Source organism: Thalia democratica, unplaced genomic scaffold (genome assembly GCF_965202585.1).
Source record: "Thalia democratica unplaced genomic scaffold, ktThaDemo2.hap1.1 HAP1_SCAFFOLD_49, whole genome shotgun sequence".
NCBI classification, from domain to species: domain Eukaryota; kingdom Metazoa; phylum Chordata; class Thaliacea; order Salpida; family Salpidae; genus Thalia; species Thalia democratica.
This window is the reverse complement of record NW_028139241.1, coordinates 1-18,575: the sequence shown is the minus strand read 5'-3', so window position 1 is coordinate 18,575 and position 18,575 is coordinate 1. Positions and strand designations below refer to the sequence as shown.

Below are 18,575 nucleotides of genomic sequence, written 5' to 3'. Positions count from 1 at the left end.
TTCCATATTTTGTTTTGTTAGAGGTAAAATACCAAACATTTTCAGAACATCAATGCGCATACATTTAAATTAAATTATATTTAACTATTTTGTATTTGTAGGTTTTTTTAACTTTGTCAACTAGATATATTTATTTAATAGCATTACAGCTCAAATACCATTATTCTTTTCACTTTTCTGCAACCAATCCCTAAATAATTAGTTTATTAACATTTAATAACAGGACTGTCACAATCTCAGGCCTTTTAGACTACTCAGGATTACTCAGGCTAACTGAGCAGGTTGGCCATTCTACCTTGAAACATAAAACAATCTGGAAAAACTTAATGATTGAAAATTTAGGCAAAAGTGCGTACTTAAGGCGGGGTGCGTACCAAAAAAAGTGCAAACTTAAGCGGTAGTCTACTGTAAACGTATTGAATTTTTATTAATAACAATAACATTATAGTGAACGTACTTATAATACATTATAGTTCTTGAAAATCAAACTATATATGTAATTAATAAATTGCATTTAGTTATTCTTTCATGAAAATAGCTAAGAGTGTCAATACTGTTTTTAAAGTATAAAGTTAGCTGAACTTTTTATAAAAGTGTCTAATCAAACACATAATCAAATCGATATTCAAGCTTAAAAATATAAAAACATACAAACTTTACAAACTCCATGCTAAACTCGAATAGTCAATGGAATTAACCATTTATTCGGATTTTTAAAAATGTAAAATGAACAATTTCAAAGTATTGTGAACCGATTAGGCTAATACTTTTATACAGTTATTTACAACATCTAACTAAATATGTAAAGCAATAAAAAATACAAAATAATCTAATGAAGATTATAATTTATTATTGTTTAATGTTTCATTAACTCATCATTAATTTTAATTATATTGGTGACTACAAAAATATTACCAAACTTTTAACGATGTACTATAATCTACATATTTTTTTTCAAAAATTTTTTCTAAAGTTGCTTAATTATAATTTATAAAAATTACACTGAAATAATCAAATGTTTTATTTTAACTTCTGAAAAAAATTATTTAAATGTTTTAATCACAATTTAAAAATTTTACGAGTTCGATAAACATTTTATTCATTACAGCACTGTACTTTTGTATCATGCTTTATAATAAAAATATTTTATAAACCGTTGTATACCTAGAATAATAAAATTTAATTTCATAATGAATTTTTTTAAATTGAAATTTTAGTTATTTAGAATTTATAAACTAATTTTTGTTTCATAAAAGTTAAAAAAGAGTAGTTTTAATATAGAATAAATATATTGACAACCTTAAAAAGTACTAATAAATCTGCGCGGCAATCAGCTTTAATATAACATAATTTTCAGTTGGTATATAAAAAAATGAGTTGTTTAATATAAACTTAAGGTCTTTTTTTTACTTAGCACTATTTAAAGATAACAGTATGCATAGAAAAATTACCATTAACTTAATTGTATTTAATAAAAGTTCTTGAGCGCAGCATTGATAACATACTTAAAATATTATCTATCATGGGCGTATTTTGACTAGTTTTCTCAGTCAACTTCAGTGTAAATTTTAAAAAATTAGAATAACATTACAAAGTTTGTGTACAATATTAGAATAATTTAGATTGATATGAATATTTGATTTTAAATAAAACATGACTATTTGTGTGAAATAGTAGTTACACTCAAATTGTTTCTATAGAAAAAGTTCATCTGACTAGATATAGAATATTTAGTTACATTTAAAGCTAAAATTAAAAACAGTAAGCCTACATGTAATATGAAAAATAATTTTTAGATAAAATTAAAAAGTTATATAATTAGTAAATAAATAAAGTTATTAGTACAAAATTGTTATCATAGTTAAGAAATTTAAAATAAATCTTCAAGTATTTAATCTTCTTTAGGTTTTTATTTATATGCAATTATAAATAATAACTTTTTATGGAACTCATAAAACATATTGTTTAGTGATGTTAAAATGTTTTGAAATATTGAGTAATTGGCCGACCGAAATGTGAACATGTTGCTTACTCACTTTTTCTAAGTAATTTTATGTCAAAAAACGAAACAAACTATTAAAAAAAAGAATAAAATAATAGTTGAAAAACTTTATTAATAAATAAATTAAAATTGTTATTTCAGAAGTTTTAATCTTATGTTGTTAAAATATCAGATCAAACTAAAAAGAAACTAGCCATAAAATGTAAAGAAAATAGTTTTTTGTTTTTATTTGCAGAAAAATTAAGTTTTATTTCAATATGAACATTTTATTCAAAAACTTAAGTTTGTTTGCAAATTACATATTGAGTATTTAAAAACTATTATTTTTTTTGAAGATAAGTGGGTTTACATATGTATAACTGTTTTTATAAAACTTAAGTAATATGAATAATCTCTTTTTTTTTATTTTTCAATGATAGGTACTATTATGTAACATTAAACACTTAATAAAACTGGAATAGCATTAATAAAATGATATAATTTATTACAAAATGAAATAAACTTTTTTCAAACTTAGATAAAGTAGTTGATTTCAATTTTATTTAAAGTTTCTGACAGATTTAATTATAAAGCAGTTTAGCTTTATAGTAACATAAAAACTGAGTAACAAAAAGCTCCATTTTACGGTCAGCAATAGATACAAATCATTCTATAGAAAAAATTAGACATATAAACCACATTTTGTTAATATAATATAAGAAATCTCAATTGTTTATAGCAGGGTTTCTAAAAGTGGGCCAGTTGACCCCATTTGGGGCCATGACAGAAATTTAAGTGGTCATGAGCAGTAAAGGGGCCGCAGGGGAGCTATGAGGTCAAAATTTGAAATACTTAAATTTACACTAAATATTCTGGAGTTGATGATGAAATGCAGAAAAAGAACTTTTAAAGGCGTTTTTAAAAGTAGTTCTTTTAGCAAACTTGTTAGAAGAGAATATAGCTTTTTTATTAATTTAAACAGACCCTTTTGAAAAAATGTTTGGGAAATTTTGTTATATAGTTCTACAGTTTGAAAAAAAAAAAGTATAAAACTAGATTATCCAGAATTAAAGATAATTAATGCTTTAATATGTGTAGATATTCTAAGAAAAAGTATAAAAATCATCTAACAAATGTACAGCAATAATTACATGACAAACTAAATTTAGTTATGACTATAAAAAAGGACATCGCGTTAAATTATGACGTAATAGTTCAACTAGATAACAAACATGATAATGTTCAATTTCTCATGCGGCTCTATGACTTAATTGGCTAAAGCACCAAACTAATAATCAAAAGATACTGATTTTTGATCTATGTAGAGCTATTTTTATAAATAAAAGTTAAAACATTAATATCATAACTAAATTACAATCATTCGAACTTTTGGTTCACGTTAATGCGCAATGAATTTAACGAGAGAGTTTTGTTACCTAAAACCAAAAAAGTTTTTAAAGCCGTCCGCTAAAGTTGTTATATTAATAATGAATCTTTAAAAAAAATCAGGAAACAAACAAACAAGTGTACCTACAAAAAAAAATGTTTCTGTTTGCAACTTAACTATTTTTTTTCCTAAAATAGAAGTTAAAAATAAGTTTATTAATGAATTTTAATGAAAAACAACTATACTCTTAAAAACTTTCGTTTAAGGAATAAGTTAACAATCTCGGTCATCGAGTGGTACATACACACTTTAATTTTATATAACAATAAACTAAAAAAAAATTAATATCATTTAGATATATATATATAAACATATACATGTAACCTAAATTTATCAACACTCAAAAATTAAAAAATGTATTTAGTCAGTTTATAATTATAATAATTAAAACAATAGACAGTGAAGAAATGTAGTTTTTACGGCCTTAAAATTAGAATGAAAAACTAGTTTTTTATTTTTTCATATTTTATTATGTTCTATAAAATTTCTGTTTAGCATTAAACTAAACCTTTAAAAAACTGCAGACTACAACCATAAGTTGAACAAAAAGCTTCTTTAGCTGCAAAAATTCTTGCTAAACTAAAAGTATTTATTTATAGCTGTTAATTTTATTAGGAAAAACCAGTTAAGTAGTTTTTATTGAAATTTACACTAACATTCAGTTTTATTGTTTTTAGTTTATAAAACATACCAACTTATCAATATTTATATATACGTTATCTGTAGGTCGATTCGATAGTTTCTAATGAAACTAAAGACATATTGTTTCTGAACAACTTAATTTAAATTAAAACAGTTCTAGTAGGCATTTTTTGAAATTGTAATAGTTAGGCCTGTCCGTGATCTCGCGCCACCAAAGCGCGAATCATACCCCTAGACCAACAGGCCAAGTGGTATTTCAAATTTCTTTTGGTTATAAACTTATTATGCAAACAAATCCAATATGTAAACAATTTTATTTGTGATTGAATTTCTAAGTATTGTTGTACATGTTAAAAATATCTCGAATTAATATTTTTTGGCTAAATTAAACTTATTTAAAATAGTAAATTGTTAATTTATACGATTAATAAAAAAAAATAGTGTTTTCTGCATGTTTTCATACATTTTAATGAAGAATTATCACAAAAAAATGTTCAATCTGTTTTTAGTGGGTAAACGTTCTACAACTGTAATGCTAGTGCTCCATTATCAAATGTTTGAGTTAATGAAAAATAATTGTTTTCTATAATTTTACAATCTATAATTCTGTTCTGAAAGAAGTATTTTTTTAAAAGTTTAAAAAACGCTAGTAATCCTATATGATATATATATATATATATATATATACAAATTTATATATTAATCATAAATGAAGTTTTATGTCACTTACTTATACTTCATCATTAATCATTTACTTAGTGTGATTTAACTACGGTCTTAATTAAAACTAAATTTATAAAAATTTTAAAGATTTGTTAGCTTAAATTGTTAGAAAAAAGTTCAAATTTAATTGAAATAAGAATATTTGAAGTTACAATGCGGGCAGAAAGAAAATTTTTCTGATTAACCGCCAAGAAAAAAGTATTGCACAGTTAAACAAATTTTATAAAAATCATTTACAAAAAAAACAATAAACATTTTTATTTTGACAGCCTACTTAGTCATTGGTATTGTTTAACTTTATACTGCGCAGCACACATTGCAAAGATATATGCAAACATTTTAATTTTTAAAGCTACTTAATATAAACTCAACAAGTGGGGATGTAGCTCAGGGGTAGAGCGCGCGCTTCGCATGCGTGAAGCCCCGGGGTTCAATTCCCGGCATCTCCACGTTTTAATATTTTATTTTGACTTAACTTATAAGTTGTTCATTTTTATGAACTTATATTTTAATATTTACAAGTATTTACTAAAGAGCAGAAAATAGTTATTCTATGGGATTAATTAATATAGAATAACACTTATAAAACTAGTTAAAAAAAAAGTTTGAGAAAAAAAAAAAGAATACACTATATGAGAACGCGTCAAAATTGCACGAAGACCAAATAGCACAAGGGCAGAAAATTGCACAGAGGGACTTTTGCACGAAGACAAATCTACACCAGAGAGCTAAATTTCACGTAGAAAAATAGCACGAGGGCACAAAATTGCACGACGATACTTTTGCACGAACATACATTTGCACGAGGGACTGCAAGAAAACAATTTTGCACAGAAGGTCATTTTGCACGAGAGTAAAATTATCATATTAAATCACATCATATAAAACATATTTTAAATTATTAGTTCTATAATCAATTAAAATATGTAAAAAGAAGTATCTATAAATCTAAATCCGTAAAAACTTACATCTAAAGTAGGAAAAATAATTTTTTAAAGTAAGTTTTTGAAGAACAAACTGTTTAAAATATCTTTATATATTGGTCTATTACACAAAACTAATAAAAATACTAACTACTATAGCTGATCAAATACAAAAATATAAACCCTAAAAATTAGTAATTAGTATTTGTTTATGATGATTAATACTATTACTATATAAGTTTAAAATAAACTGATAGTAGTAAACTTTTTGATTATATGTAAAAGTCTGTTTTTTTTTTTTTAAGATATAAATTTTAAAATTTAAAAAGTGTATAATCCCATTACTTATAACGCCTAGTTTAACTCTAAAATAGGTCCACTCTTTTTGTAGAAATTAAAGCCTGTAACTAAATTAGATTTTTTTAATTAGGTCGTTATGAAACACAAAGTCGTAAATCTTATTAACAACCTTTGAATCAATCTGCATATTAAGTATATACTTATTCTACTATTGATAATTTTGTGCCATCAATAAATGAGATCAATAAAACTTAAAACATGTAAATTATTTAAAAATTAATCACTTATGCTTTTTTTGACTGTTAGTATTAGGTATACGTTTTATACTTTCAAGTTATCAAAAGTATATGTCGAAAAAAACATTTTTATTTTGGTTTTATAATCTTTTATAGTTCAAACTATACAAACTATATAAAAAGTATAATAAAAAAAACACACAAGACTGCTTTTTATTCTGTTATCAAACTTGTTTAGTTACAATCGTTTTGCTGTTCATATGTTAATCATAAACATAAACAGATTTATCTGTTTTTATCTATGGAAGTACTTAAAAATAATATCCAGACATTTACAGACTTTCTCTAATATATTTATTGAAATAATAATACGAATTCAAATAATGTATTTACTACAATACAACACAAACTTTTTTGTGTCTTTTTGTATCTAGGATTAAAATCTGTTTAATCCATAAACAGTCTATGAAACTAATGAGTTTCTTCTAGTACTTATTTTTCATTATATTTGAAAGTTTATTGATTTAAATTTTAGATTTAAAACTTAATTAAATGTTTTGATTAAAAAAAAAATATAGTTAAAGTGAATTTTATATAACAAATTAGCTAATTTTAATCTACGTCAAATCTACGTCTTTGTTTAACAAAATATTGTGTGTATGATTAGCATTGTTTTTGATGTAAGCAAAATAATCTACAAAACTACTTGTAAAATAAAAATAAAAATAAAAAACTACGTAACCGAATAAATTTGTTTCTTAATTTTGAAATTAGTTCACAAACCACATAGGTTGTTTGGTAAGCCAACAGTTTGTATCAAGCGAAAAGTTACAAATTAATTTCTTAAGCTCTCTCAAATCTGCCAAAAATACACGTGCTTAACATTTATAAACGCAATATTTATCAGCTTGACGTTTGGTCCTATGGTGTAATGGTTAGCACACAGGACTCTGAATCCTGTTTAAACTCGGGCAAAATTGTACGAAAACACCTTTGCACGAGGGAATAAAATCGCACGAAGATAAAGTTGCAAGAAGACATTTCTGAATGTTGCATGCACGAGTTGAATTTTTTATTTCAATATTTTTATTAATTTTAATTACAGATTTTTTTGTTAATTTTTTTATTTTTCTACTATTACTGTTACCCCTAACAGCCCTAATTGTTACCCTCGGTGGTAACTTTTTTGTTTATAAGTTAATTTTTTAGTTTTTAATTTTGTTCTTTGTTTTCTTCTATCACTGTTACCCCTAATCCTTACCCTCGATCGGTAATCTTTTTTGTTCTTTTATTTATTTATTATACTCGGTTTTTTATATATATAAACTTTTTGTTTTTCTTTACTATCGTTAAAAAATGACACTCCGTACAAAGTTGACCTTTGGTGCATAAATGACCTTTGGTGCAAAATTGTCTTCGTGCAATTTTGTCATCTCGTGCAAACTTGTCTTCGTGCAATTTTGTGCTCTTGTGCAATTTTATCTTTGCGTAATTTTGACCCGTTCCTTAAGTACACGATGTCTCAAAATTTGGACAACAAAAACTAAGTTTTGAGTTGGTGATGGACAGCATAAAAAGGTCTAAGGGTCTATTTTAACTTTGGGTGTACATATTTTGTATACCAATAAATTGTGCACAAATATCGTGAAGACCACTGATCTAGTCTAATTTATTATGAATAAACAATGATGATTAAAACTATAAATTATAGGAAAATTCAAAAAAGCAACTAATGTAAATTATAGGTTAAATAAACAAGGATAGATAAGCGTATAATAAAAAATAGATTGTAAACTGCGTCTTTGGTAAAAGCAATTATCTAATTTTTTCAACAAAATTATTTAGAGTTTTGTTTGTTTTACCAAGTAAAGCAAGTGAAAATTTGTTAAATGAATAGTAAAGAAAACTAGGCTAAAAATTAAATTAAACACAATTGAAAGCTGAGTTAACTAATATGCACATACTTAAGCCTTATGAAAAAGCAGTTACATTTGTAAATAAACGCTGTAAACAAAAAAATTATTTATTTCAAAATTTGATTTTGTTTTGATAAGTTTTAACTAAGATACAAGTTGCTTTTTACAAATTTGAAAACAAAAAATAGTTTTTAAGTTATAGCTGTTAAAAATAGTAAAGTTCAATAAGTTCCTTACGGGAGGCGCAAACGACAACGGCAAATAAAAAAAATTTACAAAGAAATATCCTTCTTTGATTTTTAAGATAATTAATAAAATTTCAAACTTTGAAAATTAGGTTTTATGACAAAAACAATTTTTTTTGTGTATATTTGTCATAAAAACTTTTATTTTTGATGTGTTTAGATTATGCTACGAAAGAATTTTCTAAATTTTGTGAGAAACCGTTTCCTAAAAACTTTAGACAACTATCTAATATAAACGTAGGAAAAGAAAGGTTTTTATTGAAATAGTTTTTGTTCGCATTTTAGTTTAAACTTTCTAAAAGGAGGTTTTTGTTCTATTAGACTTTTACAATATTTTTTCAGGTATTTACAGTGATAATCAGACAAAAAGGTCAACGTCTTACAACTATGTTAGGCATCTAGAACTCGTGGTTTTAAATTAAAATTTCAAATATTAAGTACCCTAAACCAGTGGCGTTGCGTAGTATTTTCGTTAGGGGATCTTGAAAACTAAACAAAATCTAACTTTGTAAGTTTTTTTTTGAACTAAATTCAAGACGTTTTTTTGTTACAACTACACAAGTTTGTTAATGTAACAAAATATTTTTTACTGAAAAATAAAACTAACTATGAAAAACATGTTTGATGTAAAAACTAAAATTATTAATAACTATAATTACTTTTTATCTAATAGATCTATGCTGGTTTTACTTTAGTAGTTCTTTCTCAAATTGTCCTTGATCGAGTTTACCCTACTCTAGTTTAGCTTGTAACTTCCTGTCTTATTTTTCACGAGTTGTAGTGAATTTTCAACAACATAATAATGTGATATTTTATTTACATGGCGAGGCACAAGATGCAAATGACACAGGTTAAACTTGCAGCAGCGATTTATAGAGTTTTTAAAATCGAATGGAAAAGATTCAAAAATAAAAAAACTTATTAAGTAAATTAAAAAAAAAAAAGAAAAACCGTGAATTTTAATTTGTGACTATGTGGAACAACAGCTCTAGCGTTTCTTACTACGTGTTAGTACAATCTTATTTGAATAAGTTGATCATAAATGATGATCTAATAAGGCTTTAAAATTTATTAAAAATTTTTTTTTAATGAAAACTAGATTTATTAAACAACAGTTCATCAAAAGAAAAATTCATTTTAAAATGTTTTTTTAAAATTCTTAAGATTATCTTTATTATCTCACAAATACTCAAAGAACTTGTAAAATAAAAGTTTAAAACATTTTAAAAGAAAGTCTTAAAAGAATTTTTTTGTAAAAATACTCATTTATTTTGATTTTTATAATTAGTGGTCTATTATGAACAGCTTATAAATAATTTAGTTTTTTTTTTAATTTTTATGTATTTCACTTTTTTACGAATTTAAAACTAGTACTAAACATTAGGTATAACAACAATAAAAAAAATGGTAAAATTATACTTTATTTTATTGATGAAACTTTTATATTACAGGAAATATAAACTATCTTTAAATAACGGTTTTTTTATTTTCAGTTAGTTTTAAAAATGAGAGTTAAAAAAAAAAGCAGCAGTTAAAATTTTGAACAAGAATTATTTATAGTAACTAACATTATTTTTGCTTAAGTATTTCTAGAGACTTATAAAATTAAAATAAAGACTTAATATAAAACTTTTAAATATTTGGTTCAACAAAATTTAAAACAAGAAGGAATTGAAATTAAATATTCACATATATAAAAACTTAATTTATTTCATAATTTTCAATTCATCAGTTTTAACTTAACACAAATTTTCAAACTGAGATTTTGTAATGAAGAAAATATCAAAATGACAAATTATGCAAAAACTGAAATGACATTAGAAAAATGTAGTTGAACATAATTTACCAAAAACATATTGTGTAAATTTAAACATTCTATAACAGCGAATTAGGTTATTGTACAGAAAGAAAGATTTATTAATAAAGTTTAATACAACTTTATTAAATTATCTGCAGAAAATAAACATTTATCATATGGTTTTTTGAAGTTGAGTTGTTATGGTTAGAATTCTATTAATATTCGAATTGTTATAATTATTATTACTAAATAAAACTTTATACTAATCTTGTATAGAAGGTTTATTGAAACTTTTTACGACTTATTACATTATTGTACTGGCAAACTATAATCTTTATTACTAGAGATCTGTACAAAATTATAAGTTATATTCTTTAAAATATCAATTAAGCACTCAAAAGAATTAAAATTGATAACACCAATAGAAAGATGATCATAATATTGTTTAAAACGTAGTTTTAAAACACTTATTTACATTATTTACTATTAAGTTTTTTGAGGTTTAAATTGCTTAAAGTTATAGCAACAAAATTATCCTTAATTACAAGTAAATGAATCTACTTATTTTTAGATTAACACAATTATTTTTAGATTGACTCTAAAACAGTCTATTACAAATGATTATAGTAAAATAAAAAATCAGCGCCAAAACGTACCAAATGTAAGTGAGAATATTGTGAATCAAACCATGCCTTCAGTAAAATGTGAAAGAAACAAAAAAACCAAGTTAAACAAATAATGTTTCGTTATCAAAATCCTTCAGACATAAAATGTTATAACTTTGTACTATAATATAATAGCATCGTAAAAAATTATAGCTTAAAAACTATTTTACATTTTATTTAAACTACTGATATCAAATTCGGCAAATGATTATTCTGAACTTAGAAAGTTTTCAATTTTCCTTAAAATTGATTAAATCAAACCATTAACTTAAAATTAATATTTAATTATTTTTTGTCATAATTTTGAAGCGAGTTCAATTACTTTTTTGAACGACTTTAATTAAAAGAAAAAAGTTAACGTCAAAAGTTAAAATTAAACTTTAAATTTTTTACACTGTGTTGGTTGACAAATTAAGCATTCATTTAGATTTAAATGTTTAATTTTACAATGAAGTAAACAGATGATTTTATTGTTGTTATGATGTAAGTGATGATTAGTTTGTAACAAGTTTACTAAAGTTAGTATTTAACAGTTAATGGAGGTGAATTTAGACTTTTATTCAAAAACGAAGAACTGTGTAAAATATTTTTTTCATCGTTTTCTTACCAACTGTAAAATAATTGTTTTTTTCTACTTACAAAAATTTTCTAAATTGTTTAGTTTTTACTGCTCTAGCATTTTACTTTTAATAATATTTAAAAATTTTAAAACAAAACTTGAACAAACAGTTTTTTATTTGAAATAAATCGTTTCACTGATGGCTGATTTTAAATGCATTTTTTTAAACTGCAAAAAACTGCTGAATTTGTAAAATATAATATAAATTTATTTAAATGATCTGGGTGTTTAGTTTTTAACTAAAAGTTAGTTGAATAGAATAAAAATTAATGTATATTTTCTCACAGATGGTTGTTCTAGAATGCAATGATAAAAAATTTTACATCCAATTTTTAAAGCATTTAGTTAAAAGAATTTCTACAGTTACACGTGTTTCTTTGGTAGAATGTATAAAACCAGTTAGTCTTTTCTGTGACTACATATGTTTGATTAACGTTTACTTTTTAAATTTAAATGAATTTGATCGTTAACTTGTTAAGGTTTAAAGTTAAATTGTATTTATAAAGCGCGAATAAAAAACACTAACACATTAAACTATTTTTTTTGCTGTTGTTTTCATCAGTGTGATTTTATTATAAAAGTTATTATACATTTAAAGTTTAAGTTAAAAGTATTAATATGTAAATTATAAAGTTCCCTATAACCTGTAATTTTTATTGTTTATAAAATTATTTTTAAACAGGGTCCGTATACAAAGTTTTAAAGAAATATTCAAATATACACAACATTTGCTGGTTGGAATTTGAATTCAATAGAGGTACACCCAGTGAATGAAGATTAATTGAAATGAAACAGTTCAACGTTAGTATGGATAACTGTGATGTCTGTGTTGTAAATGTATAGGCATTTTTCTTCAACCTACTGCTGTTTGTTAAAGTATTAAAACTTGTAGAGTATTGAGCTATTAAGTAAAACAACGTGTCAAATTATTTATATTTTGTGTATATATGTTAAATTTTTAAAGTTGTAATAAATCGATTTATGTGTTTAAAAAATGTGTTTTTAACAAGGTTCAATCAAAACATAAATAAAACTAAGATCTTGGGTGAAATTATGAGAGAGGTATCACAGGATGTATTAGTTAGGTTAGTTTGCTTATACTTATTAAGTAATCTAAGAGGGGTTTAAAATGTTACGAATAAAGAATATCATTGTAACTATTTAAATAAATTCGTTAAAGTAGACAGTTTTTATAAAAACTTTAATATACAGTTTAACTCTATCTGATATAAACATAATATTATTACAAAATTTGATTTGATTTAATTCAAAAAAAAATTTTTATAAATATATGTATATGTTTTAAAAGTTATTAAAAGCATTCAATGAATTAACATTAAATAGTTATGAAAATATTTTATTTTTCATCCGCTTGCAAGAATAATATCCAAACATTAATGCATTGGTAGGTAAAATATTTGAATAAATTTACAGTATACTATATGTATATATTATAGTTAAAATACTTTATAAGGTGTATAAAAAATAAGTTAATAAAACAATCTAACAAGACACTAAACACAGTATTTGTTAAATTAGCTAGTATCATTAAAGTTTCAAGTTAATACAATATATTTTCTAAATTTTTTTAAAAATTATATAAATAAAGCTCTTAATAAATAAATCTTAGCTATTCAAACAAATATATAGGTTAGAAATTGTTTTAGGTTTTACTGCAATTCAATTTAAAATATTTCTTCTATTCTATTCTCTGAAGTTAAAGAAACCAACTTGCTTTATAGTTAAAGTTATGAAATATACAATAACATGATGTAAATTATTCAAATTTTTGTTGCCTTAGTCGCAGTCTGTTCATATCTGCTAAATTTTACTTTTGTTAAGATATTGCATAGTAATCAACTTTATTTCAACTTCCAAGACTGATTAACTATTTAGTTAAAACTTTAAATTAAAACTATTTTGTATTATATAAACTTTCAATTTTATATTAAACATGTTTTTATTAATTTCGCTAAAATTGTATATAAATGCTTAATTTGTTATTATAAATACTTTAACAGAACGGAAAATCCATAGATGAAATAAAAGCCAATTAAAAAATAACAGACTATAATAAACAGCTCCGCAAGGACCAAAGCCTGTCCATAGTAAAACACTATTTAAATACATTTAACAAAAACAGAAAAGTTAACTTTATTCGTATACTAACAAACATAACGTGATTATTAGACAGTTCAATTAAGTTTGAATTAATAAGAAAATAAGACATTTTTTTAGTAATCAAACAGGTTTCTAATTATTGTTTAGTTATGTTTTGTGTTGTAATAAATAAATAAAAAAAAATCTCAAAGGGATTTTTTTTTTGATAAATAAACAAAAAGTTTTTTGATAAATTGTATAAAAGGGGGCGGGGTCATAGAATTTTTACTTCATTCAAAGGGTATCTTAAAATAAATTTGGGAAATTCAGATCTAAATATTAAGCATTTATGTAAACAAATCAAATCGTTGTTTTGTGAGGTGAGCAGAATCTCAATGTTTGCACAACAAAAAATACACCTTAATTTCTAATACAAATGTATCATTAGTATTCTATCAGTATCTTGTAGTTTGTATTACTTTTAATGAGTATTTTGAGTAAGTAACAAAACACATACGTTAGTATGATAATTCCACAATCAAATACAAAACACTTTGTTAGATTAATTTAAATTAAAACATTTAACCCCATAGCTGTACCATCAATTTGACGGTATAAAAAATTGTTGAAACTAAATTCAACTACTTCAGTTGCAAGTTTCTTTGGGGAAATTAAATTATTTTTTGAAGAAATGGATTTAATAAGTTGTCCAGTGTATCAGCACCAGTATCAATCAACACACACTTTTATCTTAAATTAACTTAATGACATATAAAACAATACTCTGAAGTGCTCTAAAATTAATATATTCAGTATCTATATACTTAAAGTTACTTTATTTTGCAACATAAGTTGTCACACTGATGAAAATTTGTTGAAATATACTTGTGCTTAGTGAAAGACCTTGTTTGCTTATAATTAAGTACAATAGCAGACTAATATTAAAAAATGAAAAATTAGTCCTTAAATCTCTATATATTATTTCATTTTAATTACTTATTTAATCTTTATAAAGTCTAATATATAAAAATTACCAGACTAGATTAAAAGATAAACCCATAACACAACGAGTTTTTTTCTAGAGTACATACTTTAAAGAAAGCCCAAAATTCCGTTAATGATCACATTTCTTACTTATAAACAAAATATATAGTAAAAATTTCAACACAGTTTTTACTCTCGAACGAGTAAAAAAGAATAACACAGCGCAATAGTTAAACTAAAATGCTGACTATATTAATGCTTACTAGTTGTTAAAACTTAACTTTGTGAATTAAAAAAAAGTTCCTCTAACTTATAATGTTTTGAGTTTTGTCATTTAAACTGAAAAAAAAAATTAGCAATGTAATATCTATTTATTAGCAAATTAATTTAGGTTATAACTACCTTAAGTAAGCTTAGTCATTAAGAATTATCAGATATTTTACAAGCTTAGTTTAACTGTAAGGTAAGCTTTTGTAAAGTTGATTTTTTTACACAAGTAATAAACCATCTTGATTAATAAGTTTTTATAATCACAACAGTATTTAGTTCATTATTTGTTTTAAAATATTCAGAAAAATATACTTAAAAAGTTAAAAGATAAAACTTTTATTTAAAATTAATTATATTAAACTAAATAAAACACTCTAAAATAACTGTATTAATTTTTATCTACTTAAACTTATTAACACTGATTACTTTGTGCTTATTTCAATAAAACAAAACATAACTTTACACTTCGTATTTTATAATATAAGATTATATAAATATATATTGTTTTCCGTAAAGATAGTTTTTGAAGACACATATTTTTTGATGAGTAAGAAGCATGAAATTGTCGTCTGAATTACATTTTAAGTGCTTCTTCATAAGTAGGAAGTGGTGTACTAGATCTACGACTACAATTTTGTTCGCTGATATTGGAAAATATTGATGTTTCTTGTGAACTAACAGTTTTAATTTCATTTTCAATATCTCGCAAATTTATTGTCTGATTTTCGTTCTCATGTTGGTCATCATTTCTCAACAGTTCACTATAAGTTGGAAGTGGGTCTAGTTGCACGCTACCTATAAAAAAACTTTTGTTAGTTTCTTTAAGCAAGTAAACTAATTTAACCGGGTGGCTTTCAAATTTCCACTAGCGTACGAAATTGCACGAGGGCACGCAATTGCACAAAGACACTTTTGTAAGAGGGGATAAAATTGCACAAACATAAAATTGCATTATGACACTTTTGCAAGAAGGGTCAGTGTTGCACGATCAGAAAATTTTGCACGGAGACGTTTTTTCACGGGTTTAATTAAAAAATATATATATTTTTTGATAAATTTAAACTTTTTTTTCTTGCTATCACTGTTACCCCTAACCCTTAACCTCGGTCGGTAGCTTTTTGTTTTCTTTTAATTTAATTTTTTTTTTACAATGTTATTTTTAGTTTTTTTCTATTTTTATTTTTACTATCACTGTTACTCTTTACCCTTACCCTCGGTCAGTATTTTTTTTTCTATTTATTTATTTTTTAGTTTATTTTTTAATATATTTATTTATTGTTTTTTACTCCAGTGCAAAATTGTAACTCGTGCAAGGATGACCCTTAGTGCAAGTTTGTATTTGTTCAATTTAGTAACCTCGTGAAATTTTTTCTTCGTGCAATTCCGACCCGTTGCCATATTTTATAGTTTATTAATAAAACAATGATTCATACTTGTATCGTACATACGGTCTTCTATGAGTTCCCAAAGATAAGTCAAGCAGGCTGCAAATAAGAAAAAACCAATCACAATTGCCATTATAGCAGCAGATTCCAGTAATTTATTTGTTTATTTTATATATTTGTTATCAGTAAAAACAATACAAGTTAGTTTTAATTTTATAAAACATTTTTTTCAAAATTAACCAAAAATTAATTTCTTGTAATCACTATTTTTTATAAACTTGCTGGAAAATATAAGAATTAAGCAAAAATACTTCAAATTTACTTATTTTCATTATACAATCATGATTACCTAATAACATTTTCTTTTTCTTTTGTTACTGATTTTTTTGAATATTAAATCTGAAACAATGTATGTTAAAATATTAAAAATATCATTTTACAAGCATTAGTAACATTCCTTTATTTAAAGCAGTAAATTTGCCTTAGTAAAGTTTTCAAGATAAGTCATTTATATTGATACAATAATTTAATAATAACCTTGAACTTCAAGGCTTGAAGTACTATAAGCACATTTGCAAAAACATTTTTTTCTAGGATGTTTAATTGTTTAAAATATTGAAATTTAAACGCTTTTAAAATATAATACTTATTAACAATAAAAATTTATATTTATTTCCTTAGCTTAAAATATTAAATAATTTTAGTACGACTTATTTTAAGGTCTTTTTTATATATTAAGTTTTATTCTGTTGCATATCTGAAAATGTTAACAACGCTTTAAAAATTATTTACTTGTTTAATTATAAGGTATTTTTTTAAAATAAAACACAGTTTTGTATCTTTTTTTTTTAGAAAAATATATCAGTCTCAATAACATGTATTGAAAAAATGTAAATAATTCTATTTCCTTACTAAACGCTTATTTAAATAAAAAATAATCGTAGTTTATTGTAAAATTAGAAGTTTATGCTGCACAAAACCTTCTTAACAAAAGTTCTTACCTTAATTTAATATACTTTTAACACTTAAACAGTCAAAACGAGATAAAATATTATAATTTACATCACATGGTTTATAAAAAATAACATAACTAATTTATCAAAGTAGATAAATCTTAATTAAAGGTTATTAATAAACTAGATACTGTTTTAAATATATTAAAGAATTAAGTTTATAAAGATAAAGTAAATTATTGTAAGCATCGCTTACTAAAATAATTTTTTATAATTATCTTATTACACTTATATCACTTAGTCATACTAAAAAGGAACAAAGGTATGTTTAAATACTTCAAAATAAGTTGCATTAAAGAAGCTACAACTTAAGTTTTTGATTTTAAAGTGGATAAAGGTTATGGTATTGTTTTCTAATATAGCTGTTTTAATCAGTTGATATCAAATCTGTCTATTTTTTTTAATTACTGTAACAACCTTACCAATCTTATTGTTTATCATTACTTTGCTTGTAAATTAGTATAAATTAGTAAGCAAAAATATATTAGTAATGAAAAAACGAAAACGTATCATTTGAATTAAAGTTAGCTTCGTAGATTAAAATATCTTATAGCAAAAAAGAAATATGATAGTTTATCTATGAGTGGTAATTTATATAGTTGTTATTTGTATAGTTTTTAAGTTGTAAGTATGTTGATCAGTTTTTTGCTTTTTAGAAGATTAGCTAATTAATTTTATCAAATATTAGAGTAGCTTAACTTCAATAACATATAAAAGCTTTAAAACATTGGAATAAATAAATATTTTTACATAATGCTTGGCTCTTTTATAAAAATTTTCTTATTTTTTGTTAATTTATTAAAGATCACATTATGTGATAGTACGCAACATTTACAAAGGTATTAAAGTTTTTTGTTGAAATATTTATATTATTCATTTATATACAATTCTATTTCATCAAAATTAAATTAATTAAATTTATGAAGAGATAAAGAACATATTTTAATGGATGCCATGGTAATATATAAACAGTCATATTAAAATATTGTAAGAAATGTATTTTTTTTATCTTCATTATTTTTTAAAAACTTTTGCTGTACCAAAAGTTTATCTTAGTTCTCTAAAAATATTTTTGTAACACCTAAGTATATATAAGAAAATAACACCTAAAAAAAGAAGTTTTATGAATAAATTCAATGACTAAATTAGTCGTATTAGCATACTGATAAAAAATACAACTGTTAACTTATTTAGCTAAAATACTATTACAAACATTTTCATCTTGTATCGATAGTACTTGTTATCAATTCACGCTCCTTCTGTAAAATAATACATTTAATTAATTTACATTAAACGCTAATTTCATTAATTTTTCACATTCTGTTAAA

The 18,575-nt window shown here is 23.6% G+C and overlaps 1 non-coding gene across 1 annotated transcript; it reads left to right on the top strand.

The window, feature by feature from the left end:
• Positions 1 to 5,169: 5,169 nt before the first annotated feature.
• On the top strand, positions 5,170 to 5,242 carry Trnaa-cgc (transfer RNA alanine (anticodon CGC)). Its single transcript has one exon. It is a non-coding gene; the product is annotated as a tRNA-Ala (tRNA).
• Positions 5,243 to 18,575: the final 13,333 nt, after the last annotated feature.